The sequence below is a fragment of the Oryzias latipes genome, chromosome 10 (genome assembly GCF_053564925.1).
Source record: "Oryzias latipes strain Hd-rR chromosome 10, Olatipes_Hd-rR_3.1".
Lineage (NCBI taxonomy): Eukaryota > Metazoa > Chordata > Actinopteri > Beloniformes > Adrianichthyidae > Oryzias > Oryzias latipes.
The window spans coordinates 22,890,596-22,897,993 of record NC_136246.1 but is presented as its reverse complement, the minus strand read 5'-3'; the positions used below and the strand labels follow the sequence as shown (position 1 = coordinate 22,897,993).

Genomic DNA, 7,398 nt, shown 5'->3' with positions numbered 1-7,398 from the left:
AGGGAAATCCCTTTAGATGTGAGAAATGAATGTATTTTCTGTTCCAAAGACACTGCACCGATCTCCGTATTGGTACTGCTAGCTACGCTAGCGCTAGCATTGGCAGTGCTAGCTCGAAGCTTGATTGGTACTCCAGTGAGAATGACATTATTCATCCTTACTTGCTGTACCACATCGTCCAGTCTTTTCTCCAGAATCTCGACCTGGTTTTCTCGCTGCTCGTTTTGAGCCCGAAATCGTCGGAACTCTTCCATCATATTCCAAAGTGGCGTTAGCTTAGCCGACACTTGTTCCATAAAACTTTTCAGCGTTTCTTGAATAATGTCAAGAGTCTTTTTGAGATCTTCGTATTCCTGGGGTTTCTTCGGGGGCATGGTCAGCTCTCTTTTTTGAAAATCAACCTTTTAAGTAATTTGAAGATAGTTGTATTCGCAGAGAGGCACGCCACGCGTCCTGCCGAGTAACCCGGAACCGGAAAAAAAAAAATCCTGGTGAATATTTTTTGTGTTTCTCACTACTTTTAAAGACTTCAACCTAAAAGCAAAAGTTGTTAACGTTTCTTGCAAAATGACCCCCTGCAGTCTGGGCCTCTCTTCTCTGTGTCCGGACTAAAAGTTAAATAAAACACACTGAGAATTTTGAAGTGATGTTATTTTGAATATAATGATTTCACAAATGCAGAAAACCAGAAAGCAACATGTTGGCTAAAAACAACAACAATAAATTAGTAAGCAAAAAGCAAAATTTACCTTTTTTGAATGTCAATACTGGCCCTGTGACAGACTGGTGACCTAGGTGTAACCCCAATTTCATCCAACAGTGGCTAGAAAAGGCTCCAGCAACCCTCAACCCCAAATGATGGGTTTAGAGATGTATTAATTGATAGATGTGCTGGATCAAGAAGAGAATTAAGATTAAAATAGAATAGAACTTTAATTGATCCCACAACGGGGAAATCGGTTTGTTATTATAGCTCAAATTACTCAACAGATAATAACCGATGATAAATAACACAAAATAGAATAAATACAATGAGGTGGAACACAAGTGAAGCATAGTAATGAAGTCATCCATCAGTCTTTATAACTCGTTGAATTCCTTTCACTGTCATGGACATAGTAATGAATGAATGAATGAAATTGTAATAAGGTAGATTGTATACATTAGTTCTGTTTTTAAGTAGTTTTTCTCAACTTTTTTCTTTCAAAATGTGTTGTTTGGTTTGTCCTTTAGAGCTTTACATTGGACTAAAATCAATATTAAAATCATGGAAACGATGTTCCTCAGTTGTCAAGTAACTCTTAGGATTGTTTTTACTTAGTTTTAAATGTTTAGGCTATTTCTTTAGTGAGGAGTTGGTTAAAACTGGGCTTGTTTTGCAAGTTCACCTAATTAGTTTTAACTTGATAAATCTATGCATAGCATGCAAACAAATTTAAACTTACCTTTAATGACCCACTTGGTGGTTCAAACATGTTCTTGTGGCGTTTTTCTAATGATGGAGGACATTTATAAAGAAAATTATACTTAAAATAGCAATAATTAGTATTTCTTTATTTAAATCATAGTAAATCAGGAGCAGATGAAAACATGCAATTGGAAAAAAGAGCTAATTTGTTATGCAGAAAATATGTTGGGCGGGCCAGTTGAGATCATGCTAACTTTGAAGGGGCCCAAGTCCACAAATTTCTAAAATAGAGATATTATATGTTCTATGGTCTTCACGGGAAAAGATATCTGATTATGTGCAAAAAAGTCCCAAGTCCGTTGTAATGTATTGACTATGCTTGACATTTAAAATGCATAAAGTGCAACATTCCTGGACTTGGGCCTCTCTTGCATGGGTTTTCCTTTATCCCATAGATGGCAGCACTAGTTATCCAATATGGCAGGGACTCTGTTTAATTCAAGAAGGGCCCAAGTCCAGATACTTTTTAATTGATTTGATTTGAAATGGTTTATTTCAAGCAATCAAATAAGAATAATACACAAAAACAATACAATCATCAGTTATATATTCATACAACGACGAATCAAACTTAGGATAATTAGACATATTAATAAATTTAGCTTGAAAGGGAGTGGAATGAAGCAAACTTTTATAATCCCACCCTGTTCTACCGTAACCATTTTATTACATGATTTATCATTATGCAGTTCATAATTTTTATCAGACAAAATTAGAAATCCTTAGGTATCAATAAAGCACATGACAAAGATGAATTACTTAAATTATTATGTAAAAATAAGACATAACTATTTTAGAAATCAACATTGACAAATGCAGATCAGTTATCTAATACGGTGGCCCTGAAGTGCAAACCATTCAACAAATCACTCGATACAAAAACATTTTTAAGATCACAGCAACAATTTAAAAAGCAGTATTACATTTTAGAAAACAAAACAAAATTTCAGAAACCAAAACATAAAAAAGAAAAAAGAAAAAAAGATTTCAGAAAACAAAATTAATTTCCAGAAAAAAAAAAGAAATATTACAAAATGAAAACATTTCAGAAAAAAAAATAATTTCCAGAAAAAACAAAATGAAATACAAAAAAATGAAAAACATTTCAGAAAAAAATGAAATATTAAAAAATGAAAAACATTTCAGAACACAGAATGAATTTCCAGAAAACAAAACGAAATCTTCAAAAATGAAAAACATTTCCAAACCGGAAGAAGCAGGTACTATGGGACAACGCTGATTGGATGATGATGTTTGTCAATCATTTGAACTGAAAAGTATTTTAAATGAAGCGATGACGGATTTTATCGTCCAAACAACAATGTACCATGATAATCCACGTATTTCCCATTTACATATTAAATCAAAAATGCAGTAAATAGATAATGAAGGTTTAAATTATTTTTTTAATATTTCGTCTGAAGCAGAACAGTCACCCGGAAGTAGTTTGTGTGGATGACGTCCGTTCTGCAGGTAAACAAAGAAAGGGACGGTAAAACGTTAACATAAACGTTAATCTTTGAATATTTAGCGGATATGATGACAGAACGCCCGCAGAAATATCAACACCAACCAGGTTTACAAATGTTTCGAAATGTCGTGAGAGGATTCTGTCTAAAGCAGCAGCTGCGAAGAAACGGGTGTTAAAGACGGCGCACATCAGCAAATGCAGTCCCGCCATCCACAGATAAGGTATGGAGGCACATTTGTTTGATCTAATAAATGTAGCGTTAAACGTGATTTCTAGGTGGGTGTTTACAGACAGATCCAAGATCCTTCAGTCATACGTTAATGACAGGTTACCTCATCAGCTGGAGAGGGGGGTCACGTGGGCAGGATTCACAGACAGGTGTACCAGCAGCATAAATCAGCAAAGCTGTCAGGTAAACTGCAGCAGTTTGTGTCTCAGAATAACATTTATGAATGCTTCTTATTCACACTATTAAGATCTGTGACTTTAGAGTGTGTCAGTGCACAGAAACATGACAGTAAATGACTGGATGTGCACATCATCAGACACGTCCAGGTGTGTAACTAAAGGTGAAAAGTCTGTAGAGTAAAAAAAATCTTTAAAAAAACATTTTAGTCTTTCAGGCAGAGGAGGAATACCAAATTGTTTTAGAATGTATTTTTGTAAGACTGAAATAATGTATTTTATTCTGAGTTTGGTGTTTTGACCCCTCCCTAATGAATTTCTGGTTTAACCCATTTTCTCCTCATTTTGATGAACTCAACTTTTTCCTGAATGAAAGATGAACGGCAGCTGATGTTTTTCTGTCAGGGATTTTTAATTTATTAATTTATTTCTGTCAGGGATTTCAATGGAGCTGGAGTCCAGTGCAGAGGAAGCTGCAAGCATGTACGAGCAGGAACTGGCGTCTCTTACCTGTGCATCTTCCTCTGGATGTGATGCTGAGCAGCAATGTGGACAAACCTTTCCTGACATTACTCTTTTTGATATAGTTGTTAAGCACAAACAGACTTTCCCAGATGCATTTTTTCCTCTAATAAATGTGACTGACAGGTACGCTGAGTTAATGCTGATTGTAAGCGCAACATTTGATTGACTGCATGAAGAAGCCCATAAAGGAAAATCCACAACTGTTTCTTTGTTTCTGTTACTGAATAACATATTCATGTTAAGTTTTCAATAAATATACTGCATTGCTATGAAACAAATTTGTTTATTTTCATATCCATTATTACAATCCTCACGTCAGCATTCAGTTTTTTCATTGACAAAAAAACATTTCTAAACAACAGCTTTGAAAATCAAACATCATCTTTGTTAATACAGCTTTAAAACCTAAAATGGTAAACATGGAAAAACTCCTAAATGAAGCAAGCCTAATATGAACATTTTAAACTGGAGTTTTGCTTAAAGGAACATTAAGTTGTTTGGAGTTGTACAAGTGTTTGATGCGATTCCTCATAGATGTGATTTCCAGATCATCAGCCCGACGCTAAAGCCAGGAATTGTGCTTCGTTTTTCACTCCCCACTGCATCATTTACAACTAATCAGGCTTATGCAGCAGGTTAAAGACTTCTTTTTAAAGGACCTGCAATTTAAATAAAAAAATTAGATATTAAGGTTAAATAATATTTATTGATTACATTGCACATAAATCATGGTGACTTGCCTGTACACTGCACAATGATATGAATGACTTTAGTCTTCTTGTATTCCCATGTAGAGCTGCCATCTGTTCTTCTGCAGCACAAACCTTTCTGGAACTTCGCTTTGAGTAACTTCACCTGCAGAAATATCACATGTTAATTCAATTAAGTATTTTATAAACTTTTAAAGTTCATTTTTAAGTTTCAGTATATGTGTATATGCATGGTTCAAAAATATACAATGCACTTTAATATTATTTCCCATAAGAACTTGTTTACTGATTTCAGTCTTAAAGTCGATTTTTAGCAACACTGATGCCATATAATTACTGTAATTACTGTATAAATCACAGAATCAGGCTGGCTCGGAGCTTTTTCTCTCATGTTGTCACCGAAAACGGGAACGGCTATCATGTGAAGACGGTTCGTCTCCATCGGGTTCCTTTTGCGCATGCGCAAGATAAAAAGAAATTATCTTTTCAAAGCAGCACTTTAACATCCTAAAATTAACATCCCTAGAGACATGTGACTGACAAAAGAAAAGATCACAGACTTGATTCTTACCTGAAGATGATTGACAGCGTGAACCTCGCAGCCGTAGACATTAGCGCACAGCGTTCATAGTAAAAGTGCTCACAAACTACTTCCGGGTGACCGTGTGTCAGGCGAAATGTTAAAAAAATAATTTTAAAGTTCATTAACAGTTTGCTGCATTTTTTTATTTGATATATAAATGGGAAATACGTGGATTATTATAGTACATTGTTGTTTGGTCGATAAAATCCGTCATCGCTTCATTTAAAATACTTTTCAGTTCAAATGATTGACAAACATCATCATCCAATCAGCGTTGTCCCATAGTACCTGCCTCTTCCGGTTTGGAAATGTTTTTCATTTTTGAAGATTTCGTTTTGTTTTCTGGAAATTCATTCTGTGTTCTGAAATGTTTTTCATTTTTTAAAATTTCATTTTTTTTCTGAAATGTTTTTCATTTTTTAATATTTCATTTTTTTTCTGGAAATTATTTTTTTTTTCTGAAATGTTTTCATTTTTTAATATTTATTTTTTTTCCTGGAAATTAATTTTGTTTTCTGAAATGTTTTTTTTTTGTCATTTTTGTTTTTCAAGTTTTGGTTTCTGAAATTTTGTTTTGTTTTCTAAAATGTAATGCTGCTTTTTAAATTTTTTTTTTTTTTTTTATTGTTGTTGTGATCTTAAAAATGTTTTTGTATCGAGTGATTTGTTGAATGCTTTGCACTTCAGGGCCACCGTAATCTAAAATATATATGCAGATTATGTTCATTAGAAAAGAAAAATCATCAATATGATTAGAAAAATACGTTATCAGAAACATAGACATAACTGTTTCAAAAATCTTCATAGCATAAATTGACCAAGTATCAAAAGTAAAAAATATGTGCAAATTATGTTTCATTAGGAAAAATCATGAATCAATTTTTGGAGCAAGTGAAGTAATTTAATAAGAAATCAATCAATTTAACCATCTTCAATAATTGATTAAGCATCTTTTATTTTTTATTCTATTTTTATTATAGGTAATGCTGTGAAATAAAAAAGGGTCCACATTCTGTTGATTGTCCAAGGTATGTATTCCTCCTGCTGATTAACAGGCGTTCTTCTAGATGCAACACTTGTTTTACTATTTTGTTTTTCTATCATAGTTTAACTTTGAGACTCATACCTACTTAATACCTCAATTTTAAAACATCAATAATGTGATTTAATACTATCAATCAACTACTTCAGAGAAGTCTAGTTTTTAGTGGAAAAAACAAATGATTAAAGAGAAGTGTGTGCAGTCCCTTATACTGAAGCTTTACACATGAGAGTTTTACCCTTCTCTAAAAACAGGAAACTGCTGAGTGAGCATGCAACAAACTCAGTGGGGGTTAAATAAAAAATAAAAAAAGCTAAACTAAAAGTCAGCCTGTGATCATGGTGAAAAGTTGTCAGAAATTCCAGATGTTTTTTGAGGCATTTGAAGTTGACTGAAATCTCCCATTACGTCTGTGCTCACAGTCAGACAGTCGAGAGGTTTTGATCTCAGAACAGTAAACATGCATGCATCCAAGTTGTGTGGATGGTATTATTCCTTTGTCTGTTTGGAGCCAACCACCTGTTCTTTTGTTTCCTTGCCAGCTTCTTCGTAGATAAAAAAAAAAAAAAAAGATTCTGTAAAGATGAGGGAGCTTGTAGAACACCCGGCATCATAAAGCACCTGCTGGAAATCAGGTTAAAGCACTGAAGACTTAATGAAATCAAACACATCGTTAATTATCATAATTATTAAAGAGTTCTTTCAGTTTTTTTTTTTGGGCTAAGCATTTTGAAGCTGATTGTTGTTGCAGGTTGACGTAGCAGCTTGCATGGTTTTGCAAAAATCTTATAATCATTTCTTTGTTGTTGTCCTTTTTTTGCTGTTTATAGAAAATTAATTGGCCCTATTTGTTTTTGTCTGTCACACAACGTTGTCAAAATCTATTCAAGCTTCATTTCCACCAATGCCTGTTGCACTTTTACCCCCTCGTTCTGCAGAATGTCAGAGTGTAATCCACTGTCTCACCTGCCATGCTTGTGTTGCTTTTGGCACCGAACAGCCGGGCTGTGATTTTCTGGCAGGCAAGCTTCAACACATCTCCATCTTTAGCTTTCTGACAGCTGAGCCTCATGAAGGGGGTGTGCTACACAGCGCCCTATGGGGAAAACACAAATCTGAAGGGACTGCAGCCCCTGCAGCTCTCCTTGAGCGGACCCTCCTCCTCTATTATGCAGCCCGCTCGTCTCCAGCATC

General features: G+C 34.5%; 2 long non-coding RNA genes across 2 annotated transcripts; one reads left to right on the top strand and one right to left on the bottom strand.

The window, feature by feature from the left end:
- The first annotated feature begins 1,922 nt into the window (after positions 1 to 1,922).
- On the top strand, positions 1,923 to 4,147 carry LOC144994748 (uncharacterized). Its single transcript, XR_013658373.1, has 2 exons — positions 1,923 to 3,160; positions 3,782 to 4,147. It is a non-coding gene; the product is annotated as an uncharacterized LOC144994748 (long non-coding RNA).
- LOC144994747 (uncharacterized) lies at positions 4,133 to 5,603 on the bottom strand. The gene is made up of 3 exons (XR_013658372.1): positions 5,151 to 5,603; positions 4,610 to 4,724; positions 4,133 to 4,528 (listed from the first exon to the last, which is right to left on the bottom strand). It is a non-coding gene; the product is annotated as an uncharacterized LOC144994747 (long non-coding RNA).
- Between the last annotated feature and the right edge of the window lie 1,795 nt (positions 5,604 to 7,398).